The 21834-nt window shown below is 38.5% G+C and overlaps 1 long non-coding RNA gene across 2 annotated transcripts in view; it reads right to left on the reverse strand.

Moving 5' to 3' along the window:
• Nucleotides 1–12285: 12285 nt before the first annotated feature.
• LOC116555669 overlaps nucleotides 12286–21834 on the reverse strand; it is a 59730-nt gene continuing 50181 nt past the window's right edge. For both annotated transcript variants that reach the window (XR_004270621.1, XR_004270620.1), the window contains one exon: nucleotides 12286–13485. This is a non-coding gene — a long non-coding RNA (uncharacterized LOC116555669). The remainder of the gene's footprint in view (nucleotides 13486–21834) is intronic.

The raw sequence follows: 21834 nt of genomic DNA on the forward strand, positions 1-21834 counted from the left end.
GGGTGGGGCTGAAACTTGGAGATGGAGAACTATTCCTTCAAGGAAGAGGCTGTCTTGAACTCTATCGGCCGTGGTCAAAAATGAACCCCTGGGAGACTGGCAGCCAAGGATCACATGGCAGAGGTGGTGCTATGTGCTTCTTCTTTTGGAGTACACAGAAAACTACATTTCCCAGATTCCCATGGAGTTAGATTAGAACCATATAGCCAACAGGATGTGAGTAAGAGAGACATTTTTGAGGCTTGCCTTAAATATATCTAAAAATATTTCATCATGTCTTTGATGACCTTTCTAGTTATTCAGCACTCTAGACAGAGGGAATAGAAACTGAAAAGGTTTTGAGACAGAAACAAGATGGTATGTTACAAGCCAACCCAGAACTAAGCTTAGGACCACAAATATATGTATCAAAAACGGATGAGTCGAGAGAGGTGGGGAAAGGGTAACCCAGTTGATGAATTAATACGTAAATACTTTAGTCATAGGACAGCATCTCAGCCTCCCACTCACAGCCCATTTGTTCTTATAGTCCATGTTATTCTAACAAGTTTAATTATCTGGCTTCCAGATCCAGAACAAATTAGAGACAGGTAAATTTTTTTTTTTTTTGAGACACGGTCTTGCTCTGTTGTCCAGGCTAGAGTGTAGTGGCAACATCTCAGCTCACTGCAACCTTCACCTCCCAGCTCCAACTCCCAGGTTCAGCAATTTTCCTGCCTCAGCCTCCTGAGTAACTGGAATTACAGATGCTTGCCACCACACACAGCTAATTTTTGTATTTTTAGTAGAGAGGAGTTTCACCATGTTCATGAAGCTGGTCTCAAACCCCTGACCACAAGTGATTTACCCACCTGGACCTCCCAGAGTGCTGAGATTACAGGTATGAGCCATGGCACCTGGCTGAAGCTGCTAATTAGATGGGAGAACAGAACTGCTACAAATAGACATAACCTCATCAACAAGATGAGAGTATTCTATTCCCACCCATAAGCCTTCCACTTCTCATAGGTTTACAGGGCCATTCCCTTCAACATTCCTCATACGACATGATATCAATTCCCTTTTTAGTTTAGCTCTCTCCTTTAAACTTCATCTCATTCTCTTATATCCTCTCACATCAAAATTATATGCAATGTTGCATGTATGGCTCCATCAACAATGATTAGAGCCTGTGTTTAAGAGGCAGCCACAAACTCAAAAACTTCCAGGGACAGAAAAATAGAGTAACTGAGTAAAGAAAGCAAGTATGAGACAACAAGGAACGGTGTGTCTCATGGTAAGTAAATGAAGAGAAAATGCCCAGCCAAAGCCATTCTTGCACCAATCACGAGAAGGGATCCAATATTCTGACCCAGATGATTTGTGAAATTCAGTCAAGACATGGCATTTTCACCCAATATGGCTGAAAGAAAGAATGGATATTTCATATTTTAGGGAAAGATGTCTTCATCCTCCCCATGGACACAAACAAGGAAGCATGAGTTGCCATCTTGCCACTGGCCACCACCTTATAACCCTGAGAGAAGTAGACCCTGCACTGGGAAAATCAGGATGGAAACATGGAAGGCACCTGCGTCCTTGATAACACCATGAATCGCTGAACCAACCAGTTGTAAAGCATACTCTAATTTTAATTTCTGTATGAAAACAAAAGTTATCATTGTTTGAGACAGTCAGAATTGGGACTTCTCAACTCACCATCAAGCAACATCCTAGAAAGCAAAGAATTTAACTTTTAAGTGCTGTGATAACCAAATAAGACTTGCCCAAGAGCAAGATAGAACCCGTGAGGACTTGAAAGGTGAGCTATACTGCAAGTGCAAAATACTCCCAGATTTTGAAAGACTTTGTGTTAAAAAAAAAAAAAAAATAAAGGATCTGATTAATATACTTTTTATACTGATTACGTCTTAAAAGTATGATATTTTGTGTATGTCGTTTTAAATAAAATATATTCAAGCCAATTTTGCCTATTTCTTATCTTTTTTAATTCGCTTACTAGAAAATTTAATATTACATATGAATTCACATCATATTTCTATTAGATAGCACTGATCCAGTTATTGTATGTCTTCCAAGCAGCCTGAGGCATTAGATCTCTCAAAACTATTTACTAATACTTCATTTACTATCCACAGAAGTCTCTGAGCTCTTCTTAGCCTTTCTTGTGCTAAATCATTCTCTCCATTCTGTTTTCTCCAGTTATTTTCTTAAGTGAAGAAATGTATGTTAATCCTAATTATAGCTTATAAGTCCGTTGCTATGGGCCAATGGCTCAGCAGAGGACATGCTGGAAATTTGTGGGGGCAGTTTGGGTTGTCACCTAAGAGGGAGGGGACACTATGGCATTTAGTGAGCAGGGGTTTGGATAAGAGAACCGCCTTACTTTCCATTCCCACATGCCAATATATATTTAAGACTATACCTGTATATAAAACTGACCAGAATAATAAATAAAGGTATTTTTTGCGTGGGGCTAATGTAAAATAATTCTCCAGGAAAGCAACTGCTGTGTAAATCCAGGGAAAGGTATTCTTTGTTTTGCTCAGAACTTCAGAAGTTATTCATCATTTAGAAAATCACGTTTTACAACAGCGGCACTACTAGTATTTGAGTCACCGGAGTGGCTCAACTGCTTTGATCTACATTTGAGCTGCTCCACTAAGATAATTCTATGCATTGGTACTGTCAGGTTGCTGCAAAAGTAACTGCGGTTTTTGCCACTAATAATATACCTCTTAAATTCTTATTTCAAAAGGCCAAATATAAAGTGTTGACAATATTCAATGAAATATTGTCTTCTCTTAAATCCAAACTAATTCATTATATCAGAGGCAAGCATCTAAGAACAATCAGTTCTGATATCATATAATATATGCATTCCTAAAAATCTTCCCTATGCAAAATCATGCAATAAAAAACAGAGTTTATGGGGAAAACGAAATTAGAGGCATAACACTCAAAAACGGTTTAAAGAAACAAATAAAAAGAAACAAAAATGGTTGCACAGTTTTACTGACGTTAAATGGTTAAGAAATATATAAGTACTACAACACACATGGTACTTTACCTTGAAAAAGACAAAAAGTTTGCTTGTGTACCTATGAGCAATGGAAAGGTATAGCTTGTGAGTTACCCTCCACAGTAACAGTGGAAAGGAGAGTTGTCTGAAAAAAAAGGGGGTGTAACACTGGCCATAGATGGATACAGCTCAATACATGCAAAGAACTGAGGTCGCTGGAAGATGTTTGAGTTGTATGCAAGTGGGCTCAGCTGCACACAGTTTCCTGTGTTCACCTCGTGTTTCTCATGGAAGAAATCATGCATAAGCACACAGAAATGTTTATTTGTTCCTTCCTGTAACAGCCACGTTGTAACTAATTTGCATTTCCAAAACAAGTGCTATGGCAGAACTGATGTGTGTCATTATACTTCCTGGTATGATATTATATTTAATGTCTTTTATTTCTCCTTTATATTTAGGGCTTTACATTAAAGTTTGGAAATTACACGTATAGGTGGCTGAGACATTCAGTTCACAATAATAAGACATTCACTTCACAATAGGCACTTCAAAATATTTGACATAAAGAGGGTGTTGGTCTAAAGGGGTTGAGAACCTCTCATCTAACCTACTGAGTAGTTATCAAAGAATTGTCATCCTATGCATTTGTTATTCCTCCTTGTTGTTCCTCTTTGGTACATGGAATCCACAGATTTAATAAATGTGTCTCCCACACAGCCATTCAAATCACTAAAATGATTTTTTTTTCCAGGACAGGAGTAAAGAAGGAATTCAGCTCTTGCCAGTGGAAATGGTTCTATTAACCCGCCCCTAGACACTCGTTCACTCACAAAACAACCTCACCTTTCATATCTGTCCACTTTGTCCAGAAGGTTAGCAAAAGAAGCCCTCCCCAGGGCCATCCTGGGGTGAAGCCAGACCATGCTGCTTGCCACATTCCCATAATCCTCTGGTCTAAAATTCTCACCAAACAGAGAAGCTCATGTCGTTGAGCTTTTCTGGAAATGCCTAAGGATGCTGATGTTCCTTTAGAAAATGATGTCCTGAATGGAAACCAACGTTCCGTGGTCTGACCAGCACAGGAAATACCAACACATGAATATTAACACCTGTTTTGATTTTGGTTTTGGTTTTTATAAATGGAGACATTTTCAAAAGAAAAGAAAAAAATTATTGGGCTGGAGCAAAAGTTTCCAAATCCCATCCCCTGAATAATGACTAAAAATACATAGTCCCAGTCCCTACTCCAAATCCACTGAGGCAGAATTTCTGGAGTTAGATCCTAGCCACTGACATCAAAAATGATTTTTGCAGGAGTTTCTGATGCGAAGCAATCATACTTGGAAACAAATATCTCAATCATTATCTCCTTCAAGTAAATACTGATAACTAGTGAAAGATAATATACATCCCAACAACAGTGCTAGGGGCTGGGGCTTTAAAACCACGGTTTTCTAACTGGTAAGAGATATACAGTCTAACACACGGTGATGACTGCCATACAAGAGGTAAATATTATGACAAAGCAGGTATTTCCCAACCTTTTTTCATTATTACCACCTGATGAGCCATTTTAGATATCTTTTCCTAATCTCTTCCTGCCACGAAATTTTATAGACTGTGTATCTATTTATGTGTTATGTATAGCTATATTTTATACATAAAAATAATCTTTTTGTCCCCCTCCCCAAATAACCAGTTTGTGCCCCTTGGGGGCACTATTACCTGCATTGAGAATGCATGTGATAAAGGCATATGGAAAAGATGATGGGGGCACAGTTAGTGAACTAACTGCCTGGGACAGTCAGGGAGGGCAGATGAGGAAGTGACATTTGAACTAGGTTTTGTAGGATAAGTATGAGTTTCCCATTCGAGAAAAGGGAGAGAGAAACGCTCCTAGGAGGAACAGTTTCCAAGCATGTTTGCTAAGTGCTTGCAAAGCCTGGTGTGCTCTGAGATCCACAGAAGGAATGGAGCATTTTTAAATACAGATATTCAAATACAATTTTCATTAAAAACTGACTCTTACGAGGCATCAAATCCTGGAATCCTTTGAATGTGGGGTGGGTATGCAGGGAGCAGAAACTGGAAGAACACTGAGTTAGTAAAGACAGGTACTTGGTGCCTTTAATTTCAGCCTGTGTCTCAGATGGAAAGGCTCCTGAGTAATAAATAATAGAGCACACTTTGGGCATAGTTCATTCACTACTCTTCTAGACACATTTCTAATACCATTCAAAGCAAGTCGTGAAAGCTCTGATTAATATACAACACAGAGCTCTCTATATATACTCTCAAGGGTAAAAATACTGCTGAAAAGTCAGTTCTTTTTAAAGCTGAGCATCTAACACCACCTTGTGAATGATAATAAATGGCAGGCTAAGCCGCAAGTAGCCCAGCCCTCTGTGTGGGTCTGCAAGTTTTATTTACACAAAAATGAATACCCATTTTTTGGCCAAGAGACCATGACCGTCTTCCAGTGAGATATGATTTCCTATGGGACTCCTGGTATTTCCCAATTCCAACTTGGTTAGAAATAGCAACCCCCAACTCTCATGGGTTTTTTTCCTTTTTCTAATTTCTTCTTCTTCATAGTTCCCATTCAAGCAACATTAGGAATGTGTGTGTATTTGCTCTTAAAATAATATTCCCGTTATCTTTCCTACAATCAGAGAAGTTTAGAATTTTTTTAACAACTTCAAATCTTGCCGAATATTTAGGGAAAAGATGTATAGAGAAGGACAAAAAATGCTGTAAGAGAAAAAAATCCATACACCACCAACTTCATCCTACTAAGTATGGACATAGAAACTTGACATGAACTTAGAAACTCTTAAACGAAACATCTTCAGAAGGGTGGAATTTGGGTGTTCTAGAATGGAACATGGCAATACCAGTTTTAATACAAAGAGACATTCTTCCACAGGTGGTTCCTCTGAAACATAAGCAAGCTGCTTGCTTCTTGATAGTGGTGTGTTTTTCCTACTCACAGAAGCCTACATCATGATGAACTAGAACTTACTGGCATCTGGGCACTGGTCTTACCGTGCTTTAAAAAAAAAAACACCGAAAAGCAACCAACTGGGTGTTCTGAGAATCAAACCAGGTGCTATATATGAATGCAATCCACAAAGAACTTTGGACAGTGGTCACTCTCTTCTAGGCCCTTCAGCACTTAAGCAAATGCCCTATGTAGAGAGTCCTTCCACGCTCTTTATCTGCAGTCACATCTTTTTCCCACTTTGTATGCGCTTCTTGAAGATAGAATCTGTGCCATCATCACCATATCTCCAGCAGTTATAAGAATGAGGCACCTTATGAGCATATCTTGAGAAAGCTGACAAATGAATGAATGAATAAATTAAGAATGAACTAGAGGAAGTCAGGATATTGCCATAATACTATCAGAAGACTTGTCAGTCAATAAGGGTATTCTCCTCACCATGGACAAACAGCTAGAAGGAGAGCCACTCATGCCAAATGCTAAAACCACCAACAAAATCAGGAGAAAGACAACAGTCCAGCACATCCCACTCAAAATAAAATTCTCTATCTACAAAAGGATTGTAGATAACTAATACCTAAGTTAGCCTTTTGGGGTATTTAGTAGTATAGTCGTCTGCTAGTGCTGCTAAAGTAGAATACCAGAGATTGGGTAGCTTAAACAACAGAAATGTATTTTCTCACAGTTCCAGAGGGTAGAAGTTCAAGATCAAGGTGCTGACAAGTTGGTTTCTTGCAAGGCCTCTCCTCTCAGCCTGCAGATGGTCACCTACTCACTGTGTCTGCATGTGGTGGAGAGAGAGAGATCTCTGGTATCTCTTCCCCTGTTTATAAGGACACCAGTCCTATAGGATTAAAGCCCCACTCACATGATCTCATTTAACCTTTATTATCTCCTTAAACCTCTCCAAATTCAGTCACACTGGGGGTTTGAGCTTCAACGTATGGGTTCAGGGATGGGGAGATAAATTCAGTCCACAACAAGCAAGCAAACTAAATTTAATGTGTATGTTTTTCATTCCTTCATCTGTGAATGTTTACTGAAGAACTACAGTGTATCCGATGCGCACTAGGTGACAGAGACACAGCAGTGCCCACGGCAGACAGCCACAGTCCCTTTCCAGCCTCATGAAGCTTTTCATCCACTAATAGAGATAGGAATTAAGCACCAAACTATACAACTAATTTCAAATGTGATCATGGTGAGGAAGAATTAATAGTATTAGACAAACGTTAACAAGCATAACTCAGAGCCTGCAACTTCATGTGCAAATCAGGATGCTTGGTCATGTGCAGGGCGCCGCAACAAATACGAATTTATATTGCAGGTGAAAAAAAGGAAAAGAAAACAAGAACTCATGAAAGAAATGTGACTGTCTGTCCTCTCCTGTTCTAATAATTAGAATTCCATCATCCATTTGAGTGAGTACTCTTCAGCATTAGATGTATTTATTTCTTAATGATCATTACAAGCCCAAAGATAATCATACAAGGATATTCCAGCATTGTTTGTGGAGGAAAAAGTAATAATCAAGTGTCCATCAAAGGAGAATTGAGTACATGCATAGAGTACCTCTATACAGTACTCAAAACAAAAGACTAAGACAACATATACTAATATAAAACTATATACTAAAACATTGTTGTGTTTAAAAAAAATGAAGTGTAGCATGACATGTAGAGTGTGCTTCTGTGTGTGAAATTTAAGGAGAGTCCATCTCAAGCCAGTTAGAATGGCAATCACTAAAAAATCTGGAGACAACAGATGCTGGAGAGGATGTGGAGAAATACGAACACTTTTACACTGTTGGTGGGAGTGTAAATTAGTTCAGCCATTATGGAAGACAGCATGGTGATTCCTCAAGGATCTAGAAATAGAAATTCCATTTGACCCAGCAATCCCATTACTGGGTATATACCCAAAGGATTATAAATCGTTCTATCATAAAGACACATGCACACATATGTTCATTGCAGCACTGTGCACAATAGCAGAGACTTAGAACCAAACCAAATGCCCATCGATGATAGACCAGACAAAAAAAAATGTGGCACATATACATCATGGAATACTATGCAGCCATAAAAAACAATGAGTTTTCATGTCCTTTGTAGAGACATGGATGAACCTAGAAACCATCATTCGCAGCAAACTGACACAACAGGAAACCAAACACTACGTTTTCACTCATAGGCAGGTGATGAACAATGAGAGCACCTGGGCACAGGGTAGGGAACAACACTCACAGGGTCAGATGGGGGGGTGGTGGAGATGGGGGGACAGCAGGAGGGCAGGGAGAACGGGGAGGGATAACACCAGGAGAAATGCCTGATCTGGCGACAGGGGCAGGGTGGGGGATGGAGACAGCAAACCACCATGGCATGTATGTACCTATGCAACAATCCTGAGGATACAGGACGTGCACATGTACCCTTGAGCCCAAATAAAATAAATTAATGTAAGGAGAGTAGTATAGATTCTAGTAGACTTGCACATACACAAACTATCTCTGGAAGAACATATAAAACAGGATGACAGCCAGCAGTTGTTGCCTTAAGAAGGGTATGGGTGGCAGGGACACAGTGGCTCCCACCTGTAATCCCAGCACTTTGGTAGACAGAGGTGGGAGGATCACGAGGTCAGGAGTTCGAGACCAGCCTAACCAACAAGGTCAAACCCCATCTCTACTAAAAACACAAAAATTAGCTGGTCATGGTGGCGCACACCTGTAGTCCCAACTACTCAGGAGGCTAAGGCAGGAGAATTGCTTGAACCCAGGAGGCAGAGGTTGCAGTAAGCCAAGATCGTGCCACTGTACTCCAGCCTGAGCAATAGATTAAGACTCCGTTTCAAAAAAAAAAAGGGAAGAAAAGAAACATACTTTTATCACAGTTGGAAATGTATCGTATCTTATCAGAGAAAACATGATCTCAAACAGCATATATGAAGAAAAGTTGTGTTAACCAACAACAGAAACTCATTTTGTAATCTGCCCCCAACTCCAATCTTAACAGGATTCTCTAAATGTTTAGACATAAGGTAAATGGAATTAGATGGAAAGAAAGCAAGGTTTAAATATCACTGGGGGGAAGTTAGAGAGTTAAAAAAGTGAGGGCTGAGAGATTCCAGTGACTAGCAGACAAAGACATGCTTGGAGGATGAAGCTTTGATTAGAAAACATAATCTTAGGTGGTATATAGATTTTTTTTGGATAAAAACTGATTCACATAATGAGATAACTATTCCCTTTCAAGTCTTTTTTTAATCACTCAGTTATGATCACAGAAGAAGTCTCAGTGTGGTGAAAGTATGTCTTTAAGACCTCTGGACACTTTCCTGAAGTTAAAATTCAACAACAGTGTTTTGATTTTATTCTTTCTTTTCACAAATACTCTTCTCAGGGCAAGTGACTCTAGTTTCCCACTTACGTATTTTTTCTAAAAAAAAGTACTTAATTTTAATTTTTTTAATGAGCCATTTTTAATGAAAATGTTAAGTAATACAAGAGGTACAGGGACATAGTAAAAACTGTAAACGTGAAACATGAATGACCAAAGTTTAGAAAGCAGTATGGCTTGAAAACCAAGTTCTTCTCAGCCTGGAGTAGGGAAGCTACACAGTTGCGTGGTTGTGATTGCTGTTGATTTTTAATTTCCATCCCACCACACAAGCAAAGAATACAAATGAGGGAGATTTTTTTTTAGGAAGCTGCCGTTTCATTCTCACTGCCAGTGGTATTTAACAAGAATTTTGCTAGTTTCCTAGAGTTGATTCTTTGGGTGACGAAGACTCCTTAGAACCAAGAACGCAGGCACAAACTCTGAAGGCCTAATTAAAAGTATGATTCTTGCCCCTGTGCGTAACACTAACCCTTTTGTTAGCATCCCATGAGAAGAAACACCTCAACTCAAATCACATTTTCCTACCTTCACCCTTGCCAGTTCCACCACTTTTTCATTAGCTAATCCCAATTAAAACACTTTGTTACTGAAGCCATAAACCTCTGCCGCTCTCAATAAGCATAAATTATACGGCAAATAACTCTATTCTATGTCTATCCAGAAAAATAACACCTCCCCCCATCCTGATTTTTTGCAGTCTTTGGGACTTGGAGCTTCTAAGTCAACTCTCATGCTTTTTAATTTCGGTCCCTTGCCCCCTCTAACTACTTACCTATAAAGCTACACTTTTTGGGGGGAAGAAAATTACCACCAATGCCCTTCTCTAAACTTAATCATCAACTGTGCTCTCTCCTCCTGTTTGTGAACAATGTGAGCAGTAGGAAAGGCTTGGTCATTATATTTACAACTAAGTCTGCCATTTATCAATGGAATGACTTGGAAGGGCCATCCTGGCTCACACTTGGTCCTGAATTGTAAATGGAGGAGACCGACCTCACAGGATTTTGCTTCAAAATTAATTAAGACACACGTAGACTATGTTTAGTACAGTGCCTGGCACGAAAAATGGGCTCATATTGCATAAACCAGCGCAGTGATTTTGTTTGTTTCCCTCGTGGTCAGCAATTGCTTAACCCAACATTTCCGGCGTTAAACTAACAAAAAGAAACATACTTTATCCTGTGATTGATTTCCAAGCTCATTTATGATTTCCAAGCTCATTTATGATTTTCAAGCTCATTTATTCCTCATTTCTCTGTGGTTTAATTTAATTAAATTGAGCAGCATATCAAATATTGATTTTAATAAAATCTTGATAAAGATTTGAGCAATTATCAAACACACTTTTTCATACCATTCTTGCACTTCAATGGAACCAACCTCAAAAACCAATTTGCTTTTAAAATAAAGTGATTTTATATGTATTCTTCAGGCCATGTTCAGGAATAAAGAAAAGATGACCCCTCTTTCTTTTTACTAGCCAAGATAGGCAGCAATGTCTGACTAGGGTTTTAAAAAACTTAATCCAGTAATTATCTCATCTTCAATGAATAGTGGAAAGAGAAACTCAGAAAAGAATTAAGTCCTTTGATAAACATTAATTTGGCTCCTACTGTGTTCGAAGTACCATTTTACCCAATGCAAGCAGAGGTAAGGGAGAGCTAATTATATAGTTACTTTTAATGGGTGTGGAAAAATTTGGCCACATATAAAAGTTTTTGACTCTATTAAATAATAACCAGGGAACTACATTTATTCCAATCCTTAAAATTATTGTGTTGTGTAATTTATAAATATAGGCTCATTATTAGGAGAATCTAATGTAAATGTGATGGTATAAATTGTCAATAGTATTATATTAGCAATTAACCATAAGTATAAGACATTTAATAAGTTAAATATTGGTTTGATAGTTAAGTGCTAAAAAAAAAAAAAAAAAAAACTGTCTAGCCAATAGGTGTCACAGCAGCACCACCTAGGGGACTGTGAGGAGTAACACAGGTCATTTCCGCAAACTTGCCTTCTTTTCGCTCTTGTTACCCAGGCTGGAATGCAATGGCGCGATCTCGGCTCACCGCAACCTCCGCCTCCTGGGTTCAGGCAATTCTCCTGCCTCAGCCTCCTGAGTAGCTGGGATTACAGGCATGCGCCACCATGCCCAGCTAATTTTTTGTATTTTTAGTAGAGACGGGGTTTCACCATGTTGACCAGGATGGTCTCGATCTCTTGACCTCGTGATCCACCCGCCTCGGCCTCCCAAAGTGCTGGGATTACAGGCGTGAGCCACCGCGCTTGCCTTCTTATTTAGAGACAAAGAGTAGCTACTCTATTTCAGCATCTTGTGTCACTGAAAGCATTTTAATTCCAATGAGCATATTCTTAAATCTTGAAATATTTATAAAGTAACTAAATGAAATTGAATAACCTCAAAATTACAACGCATTTTGGCAAAAGACACCAATTTTTCTCCTAGCATAGGAGATGAAACTGGGCAAATACGAGAGCAGCCCAGGTCCTGGGACATTACAACGTAAGACACACTCATCTTTTCTCTAACACACACCTCCTTATTCTGTCTTGATCCCAAACACATGAGCGCCCAGGCCGAATGCACACTTGGTAGCATGTCAAAGTTATGTTCCTGAGCTACTGCCCAATGTGTAGGTAGAGAAATTGAGAAGAAATCAACTTTCCACTGTTAACACTGTTTAAATCAGCAGATCCACTTACTAACTCCCTTCCACTAGCCAAAGTTAAACTAATGTTCTGGAGGTGGAATTGAAAGAGAAATGACAAAACATTTTCCTTTTTTATTATTTCTCATCCTCTTTTCTGTTGTCTTTTATAATTTTTCTCAACCTGGTAACTTGCTTGGATTCAAATTTAGATAATAAAACAAGTCAGTTCTTCATAGAAATGAGAACACTCCTTACATTATTTGGTTTCAGAATTTCAGCAGACTTTGCTGACCATCAGCTGACTGCAGTTTCACAGGGAAATGGCAAAAAAAAAAAAAAAAAAAAAAAAAAAAAAAAGCATATTTACTGCATATACAAGTTGGGGCTAGTGAGGCCCAAAAGGATCACTCATCCTCATTTCCACTTGAGGGCGCTGTCTGCTTCAGTGAGTGGGGCTGAGTCACATTTTGCCACTCAATGCATTAAATGCAGAAGTCTGCATTAACCTGTCCTTTCTTGCCTCTATATGCAGCTGGGGTTCCTACCTGAGCACACTAGTAAAGGGAAGGCAGCAGGTCCATTCATGCAGATGCTATGAATTTCAGGTAATGCACTTGAGCATAGTTTATCAAAATAATACTAGGTTTTGCCTAGAGAAGTTTTTTTCCCCATCCTGTATGCTAAAGTTATAGCTGAAATCACATCACACTGCAGTATCTTTAGTTCTTTTGAAACATCATGCTTTTCTTGCACCTGCTTTTCCCTCTGTTCCACCCCCACATCTACTCCCCTAACTAGGGTCCAAGTCTCCTTTGGAGCTGAGCTTAGATAGCACTAGTCCAGAATTCCTTCTACGACCCTCTCACACTGGGTTAGGACGACCTATGTGCACCATTTGCAACCTATACTTCTCCTATTGAGAAACCTGGTGTGCAGTTTTGCAACTGTGTTTATTAACTGTACCCCCGCCCCACCCCGCCAACAAGGCTGTAGGCACCCTGCAAACAAAGGATATTTTTATCTGATTTATGGTTGTATTCCCTGCACCCCCACGGTTCTGCCTTGAAAACTCCATCAATATTCTTGAAGTAAGGACTGTGCCATGTAAGTCTGCTTTATCTTGGCAGGGACTCTAACGTTCTATTCATAGTCTCCATGTATTTGCCCTCCAAGCATGTGCCTCAGCACCCACCATTTTGTTCCCACTCTTACCTTGTTCTTCTACTACGCAAAGTGGTCAGAAGACAGGATCAAGATTCAACAAGGTAAGCTGTCTCCTGATGGTCAAGGCTTATGGAAACGCCACTTGGCATTCTCTTCACCACCTCCAGGCTCCTTATAGGATTCACAGACAATTCATCCCAAATTCTGAGTCTGCTGCAAGAGAAGAAGTCAACCAAACAAATTTATAAAAGGGACCATGTTGGAATGTCTGTTGTGACATTACAAGGCAGCATCCCCCCTGGGAAGGAGATGCAACTCCTTCCTTTTGCCAATCAGATAACAATGTCCTCTTCTCTCTTATATGCAGTTGACAGAACAGCACAGAAGGAGGATAGAGGAGCTCAGCCTTGTTTCTTGCTGGGTCACTTCTTGTGTTCATGACAGATGTATTTTGGAACTAGAATGGCATAGAACCATTTAGATAACCTGGAGGATATACAATAGGCACTCCAAGACAGAAGCAGAAGTATCCTAGGGAAAGTTCCAGAATGGGGTGAAATGAGATTTACCCCTCTAGATCCTTATTCCATCATTTGGTTTCTTTGCCTCAGACACAACATCTGCAAAATGGAGCCAAGCTCGACAAATTCAAAGGGACATTATAAGGTCACGTGAGACAGAGCACGTGGAAGTGCTTGGAAAACTATGCCCAGGAAATAAAAAGTAAGAGATTCGTGTTTATAGAAGAGCAGCAGACTGCCATATTACCCACTATTCAATGTCCTTAGATTTTAAAGGTCGGAAGACAATGTCTCACTGCCTTCACCCTGACAAATGTTTAATTAGGAAGTAAAACTTATAGCAAAATTGGTCCAGCATATATTAAATGATAATCAGTGAATCCTGAGCATGAGAACCAGGTAGTGATCATTTAGTATGAAATACAGGGGAAATGGCAAATACAGTTGCTGTTTTGCTTTCATACTTACAACTGTGCAAATGAAAAGATACATGCAGAATATGGAAAGTAAACATGTCTCAGTCAATTCCCTTAGAAAAGACCCACAGCCCTCATTCATCCATAAAAGCATGTTTTTAATTACTGGAAACTGGCAAAACACAGCATAAGAATTTTCTCAGACAAAAGACATCACGTCACACTTTTCAAGAGACACAACAAACCCCAAGCAGTAAATACAAAGAAAACCACACATAATAAAACTGCAATGTATGCACAAAATGATAGAGCTACAAAATATTCAAAGCAAAAAGTGTCAGAAATTAAAGAAAAAACAGACACTTTCTCAATGGTAGTTGAAGAAAAAAACCAGAGTAGTCCTTAAACACATAATGTGCAAAAAATATTTGCTCCCAGTCTGGAGTCTATTATTCTCTTAAAATGGTCTCTTGAAGAGCAAAAGTTTTAACTGTGATAAAGTCTAACTTAGTAATTTTTCCTTTTATGAATTGTATTTTTGGTGCCAAGTCTCAGAACTCTCAAACTCTCCCATCATACTTTTCTTCTCTTCTTTCTTTTTCAGTGTATGTACTGCCTTTACCTGGTTTGAAGACCAGGGTAATGCTGACTTTATAAAATCATGAAATGAATTGGGAAGTTTTCCCCCTTCCTCTACTTTCTGAAAGAGATTGTACAAAAAAGATGTTAATTCCTAATTCCTCTTCAAATATTTGGTGGAATTCTCTATTGAGTACCCAGTGGAGGTTTCTTTAGAGGAATGTTTTAGTTGTTAATCACCAATACCAGCTATGACCATGTATCCAGTTGCAGAAACCAGAACTGTACTGTCAAGAATGATTCCTCCTCATTTTGTTAAGAACAGGCCAGGCACAGTGGCTCACACCTGTGATCCCAGCACTTTGGGAGTCCGAGGTGGGCGGATCACGAGGTCGAGAGATCGAGACCATCCTGGCCAACATGGTGAAACCCCATCTCTACTAAAAATACAAAAAAATTAGCTGGGCATGGTGGCGCACGTCTGTAGTCCCAGCTACTCGGGAGGCTGAGGCAGGAGACCTGCTTGAACCCAGGAGGCGGAGGTTGCAGTGAGCTGAGGTCGCACCACTGCATTCCAGCCTGGTGCCTGGTGATGGAGTGAGACTCTGTCTCAGGAAAAAAAAAAAAAAAAGTTTGTGCATGTATACACTTGTACTAAGAAAATACCTTCATTTTATTTCCTTTCTTTTTCCTTTATCATGTGACATAAGATTTACTGACTTCATATCAGCATTTAAGTGTTGTTCACTTTATGTAATAGCATTTGGGCTGGGGATTGGTGCGTTTCTGGTTGTACAAAGGAAACCTGTATTATGTTAGGCATAATTGTGACCTTATCACTGTCTTTATATGAAGATTATGGATGATTTTAGGAGATGTGTATGGGGTCAAGTTGACAATGGGTGGACTTGTTAATATTGAGTGTCAACTTCATTGGATTGAAGGATGCAAAATATTGTCCCTGGGTATGTCTGTGAGGGTGTTGCCAAAGGAGATTAACATTTGAGTCGGCGGGCTGGGAAAGGCAGACCCACCCTCAATCTGGGTGGACACAATTTAATCAGCTGCCAGCGTGGCCAGAATAAAAGCAGACAGAAGGATTGGAAAGACAAGACTGGTTTAGTCTTCTCAACTACATCTTCCTCCCATGCTGGATGCTTCCTGCCTTCGAACATCAGACTCCAGTTCTTCACCGTTGGGATTCTGACCGGCTTCCTTGCTCCTAGCTTGCAGACTGCCTATCATGGGACCACATCTTGGGATCATGTGAGCCAATACTCCATAATAAACTCCCCTTTATGTATACATCTATCCCTAATGCAAGGAATTTTTAAATACGAATTTATTTTGCTCTCCTTTTCCAAGTTTCTTGAAGTGGAAGTTCAGATTATGCATTTAAGACTTTTCATTTTTTCTAATGTCAGCATGTAGTGCTATAATTTTCCCTCTCATAACTGCTTTAGCTGGGTTCCACAAATTTGATATATCTTATTTCATTTTCTCTCAGTTCATTATATTTAAAAAATTTCTCGAGATCTCCTGTTTAAACCAGTATTTAGAAATGTGTTGGTTAGTTTTCAGGTGTTCACAGACATTCACATTATCTTTCTGTTATTGATTTCTATCTTGAATCCCCTATAGTCAGTGAACACACTCTGTATAATTTCCATTCTTTTAATGTGTTAAAGTTTGTCTTACAGTCCAGGATGTGGTCTATCTTGTTGTATATGTTCTCTGGGCACCTGAAAACAATATGTCTTCTACTGAGGTTGGTGGGAGTGTTCTATAAATGTCAATTACATTCTGTTTGTTGATGATATTGTTAAGTTCTCTATCCTTAGTGGTTTTTCTGTCCGGTTTTCCCATCACTTGTTGAGAGAAGGATGTTTAATTCCTCCACTATCATTGAGGAAGTGTCTGTTTTTTCGTTCAATTCTATCACTTTTTGCTTTAAATATTTGCATGCTACCGTTTTGTGCATACATTTTAATTTTTAGGTTTGCTACGTCTTCTTGGTGGATTGACCATCTTATCATTGCATAAGGTTCTCTCTGTCTCTGGTAATTTTCTTTGCTCTGAAGTCTACTTATCTGATATTTATGTAGTCATTCACTTTCTTTGGATTAATGTTTACACAATATGTTTCCATCTTATTTTCTACCTGCCAATATTATTTTTTTAATTGAGTTTCTTGTAGATAATACATAGTTGAGTCATGCTTGTTCTAATGCTCTCTGATGATCTCTTTGCATTGGTGTGTTTACACTATTTATGCTTAATGTAATTGTTGATAGGCTAGGGTGTGATACAGGTGGCAGACTGGGTTCCCACATTATCTTTACAGAAGCTGCTGGGGGCAGAGGGCAACTAATTGACACCCAGCAGCGATGAAAGTCCCAAGTCCCTACTCATTCTTCTCTAGCAATACTCTGACAGAAGATGGAGGGAATCATGGCAATATGAGAGTGCAAATCTATATTCTCCTCTTGGGCTTTGATGGTTTTTTTCTTGGTGTCTTTGACTGGAGTAGAGTGATTGTTTTCTGAGAGTTTCCGTCTTTTTAGGCTGGACATTTGCTGACCCTTTGGTTAGAAAAGGTAGGCTTTAGTTGAGGCTTTTAAAAAATTTCTGGGCCTATTGACATTTCTGGGCTGCCAGGTCCTTCTGCAAAACATCCTAGTCTAGGATATATGTGACAAAAAGAAAACTCAAGTAACTTATAGCATGTCTTTCCTTGGGTTCCAAGGTCCCTAGCCAATCTGTCTGGTTATCTCAATCTCTTCTGTTTGTATATAAAATGTTCAGGATTATTAGTTATAATTAGGGGAAAGAATAGGGAGAAGCATGTCTATTTTATCTTTACAGAAATAGAAATCACTGATCATTTCTGGTTTCTTAATTCATTCTGACAATCTCTATCTTTTAATGGGTCTGCTTACGTGATGTATATGTAGTGTAATTACTGATGTATCAGGATTTGCTTGTTCCATCTATTTACCACTCTACTGTTTGCCCTTTTGCCTTTTGGGTTGCCTAAACAAGTTTTCATATAATAATTTATCTATTTTGCCTTTGTACAATATCTGTTTCTAAGTTTTCTTATTGGTTGCTCAAGATATCACATAGCTCATTTTTCAGTCTGCTTAAAACCAATACTTGACCACTTCAATTGAAATGTAGGAAGCTGACCCTCAGATTGGTCTCTTTACCCTCCCTTTACTTTGTAGTTATCTTACATATTACATTTACATACTTTCAACACCCCAAACAATGCTGTATCTTTGTTTTCAACCAACAAATATATTTTAAAGAATTCAAGCAAATAACAGCCTATTACAGGATTCAGCAAACTTTTTCTGCTGAGGGCCAGATAATAAATATTTTAGGCTTTGCAGACTATACAGTGTCTGTCACAATTATTCAACTCTGTGCTTATAGAGTGAAAACAGCTAAAGACAATACATAACCAAATGAGTGCAACTGTGTTTTGATAAAATTATATTAATCAAAATAGATGGTGAGCTAAATTTGGCATGTGGACTATAGTTTGCTGACCCCTAGTCTATTATATTTACCCAGATATTTTTAGTTTCTTCTTCCTTCCTTTCTGATGTTGTATGTCTCCATCTCATTTCACTTGTGTCTTAAGAACTTCATTTAATGTTTTTTTAGTGCATGTTTCCTGGCACTAAATTTTCCTTCACCTAAAAGATCTTTATTTCTCCCTTTATTACTGAAGGGTATTTTTGCTGAATACAGAAAACTGGGTTGACAATATTTTCTTTAAGCTCTTTAAACAGATAGCTCCCCTCCAAGATTTATGATCAGGAATCATTTCTGTAAAAATCAAAATCATTTATCTATAAATAATGCTTCATTTTTCTCTGCTTTCAGACATTATCTTCAAATTTTAGCATTTTGATTATGACATATTTGGATATAAATTCATTTTTGTTTATCCTCTTTGAGATTGAGCTTCTTGAATCTACAGGTTCGTATCTTTTAAAGTACATTTTTAAAATTTAACTATTACTTATTCAAATTTAACTATTGCTTATTCAAATTTAACTATTACTTATTCAAATTTAACTATTGCTTATTCAGATTTTTTTTCTGCATTGCACTCTTTCTCTTCTCCCTCTAAGACATTGATTACAAATCTTAGATTTTAGAGATTTTTGTACAGTTCCTTGAGGCTTTGTTTTTCCTCTCTTTTGCTCATATTGCATATTTTCTTTTCATCTATTTTCAAGTTCGTTGACTCTTTCCTCTAACATCTCCAGTCTGATGTTTAGCTCACTCAGTGAGGTTTTTATTATTTTGTCAGTTCTAAAACTTCCATTTGCTCCTTCTTTACATCATATATTTCCCACCTACATTTTCTGTTTTCATTTGTTTCAAGAATGTTTGTCCTTACTTCCTGGACTACACTGATTATAGTTATTTTAAAGTCTTTGTCAGATAACTCTAAAATCTGTGTCATCTCACATTACAAGACAGTCTATTGATCCTCTTAAGTTATTTTCTGGACTTTTGTATGTCAAGTGATTTGGGGTTGTCTATCGAACACTTTGAATATTAGGTAACGAAATGTTGAGTTTTATTTAAATCCCATAGACAATGTTGGTTGGTATTTTTGTTTTTGCCAGAAGTCAATCCAATTTGGTTCTGGCTCCAAGCTCTGACCAGCCTTCTGTGGCTTACGATTTCAATGCAGGTTCCACTTTCCAAAAATTTGAAGAATTATTTGGATCTGATCCATGTTTATTCTACCCAGTCAGCAGTCTGGGACCTGTGCAGTGGTCTATACCACAGTTCTATTCTCAAAGTATTTGGTATATTGTCTGGGATCAGAAATACATATGCTTAGTCAGGGGTAAGTCTAGGAGTCCAAAAACAACTTCATGGGGTCATCTTCCCGAGCAGTTCCTTCTCTATGAACCCCTGATACTTTCTAATTCCCTGGGGCTTTCCTTGTTAGTCCTCTGGCGAGAATGCTGAAACTTTACCCAACTCTGCCACATTCTGTACCTGTGTTGAGGTCCGGTGGTAAGAAAACACAGAAAAAAACAGTGAAGTTTGCCACACACTCTTGAAACCAAAGCCTCTCTGATCAGAAAATAAGGTTCCTGTATTAGTCAGGTTTGTGTTGCTATAAAGGAACATCTAAGATTGGGTAATTTTTAAGGCTTAATTGGAGGATGCCGGTGATAGCAATAAGCATCTCCCAAAACTGACTCAATGTCACAGAACTGCAGTATTATAAAGTTTCAGAAAATCAATCATTTTCTTATTAGGACAAAGTTACCCTCTAATTTCTTAGTTGTTACGTATTCTAGGAATCAATATTAGTTTCTTTTATGGGATTAGCACTTTGGTGTCTGGTTTAAAAAAGCTTTCCCTAGCCCAAGGTCATAAGATGTTTCATTTATTTTCTCATGGATATCAAATTGACACAGTGATACGTACTGAAAAAAAAACACATTTCCCCCACTGGTCTGCAGTGCCACTTTTGCTACACACCAAGTGTCCACAGAGGTATGCACAATTCAGAGACAATTAAGGCATAATTAAGAGAATAAAATGTGAGCCACAGAATAGAACAGATTTGTAATAAAATGTGAGCCACAGAATAGAACAGATTTACATAGATACCGAAGGCTATAGATGGAGCTGTTGGTATCTATGTAAAAGTAGACATATACATATAACTATCAAAAATCTTGCACCACAGGGCACACACGTGTGCGCATGTGCGCGCGCGCGCGCGCGCAAACACACACACACACAATCCCCCCAAAAACAAGTCAATAAGTATGTGAGGGAAAAAGCGTTCAGTCTCGTCAGTAATCAAGGAGATGCAAATTAAAACCACAGGAGACACCACTTTACACATTCCAAAATAGCTAAAATCTAAAAGCATGACAGTATTAACTACGGGCAAGGCTGCAGAACATAAGAAATTACCTTGCACTACACTGCTGGGTACATTGGTACACTGTCACAACCACAGTGAAAAATAGTTTGACAATATCTGATAATGGATTATACTCCTATAACCCAGGAATTCCACTCCCACATACATATATATACACACACACACACACACACACACACACACACACATATGCATACACACACACACACATATGGGGGCAGGGAGGAGGGTAGGGGGCAGGAAGGAGACTCAGGGTATATATATGAGGGTGAGGTTAGAGGAAAGATGAGAAGGAGGGAGAGAGGAGAGAAAGAATGGACAGAAGAAGAAAGATGGATCAAAGAAAGGAAAAGACAGAAGAAAGAAACATGGTAAAATGATTCACACTGGTCACCTGGTATGAGCCAAATATTATGTGGGTAAATATTATTTTATCCACATAATATTTAAACCTCACATCTCAACCTTCTAAGGTAGATACTATCTTCTTACTTTATAAATATATATATATATATATATATATATATACACCCGAAACAAATGCACGCCTATGTGCACCAAATGACATATGAAAGAATGCTGTGGCAGCGATAGTGAAAACATAGAAACAACCAAAATATCTGTCGGCAGCAAAAGTACATAAACAAACTGAGGTGTTTTCTTACAAGTGAGTACTGCACAGCAATAAAAATGAAGAAACCACAACTGCACACAACGTAGACGACTACCATACACATAATGCTGAGTAAAACTGCCCAGAACAAAAGATGACATGCCAGATAATTCCACCTACATAATTTTAAATGAGGGCAAACTAATTTATACTGTTAGATGTCAGATAACTAACTTTGTGGGGAGAGTGGGAGTAATGATTGGGACTGGCCAAGTAGAAGTTTCTGGAGTGTGAACAGTGTCCTATTTATTTTGACCTGGTTTGAGGGTTTAGGTGTTCACTTTGTGGTGACTCACCCACGGTATATTTGTTTTGTGCACCTTACTTTTTTATGCGTTACACTTACCAATCAAAGTAATTTTGAAACTAAATAGATCAGAGACCTCAGGACTGGATTATGCAAGAAAAGAAAAGGGATATAAAGTGCATGAAATT

This window comes from Sapajus apella, unplaced genomic scaffold (genome assembly GCF_009761245.1).
Source record: "Sapajus apella isolate SASKATOON/1434 unplaced genomic scaffold, GSC_monkey_1.0 scaffold15, whole genome shotgun sequence".
Taxonomy (NCBI): domain Eukaryota; kingdom Metazoa; phylum Chordata; class Mammalia; order Primates; family Cebidae; genus Sapajus; species Sapajus apella.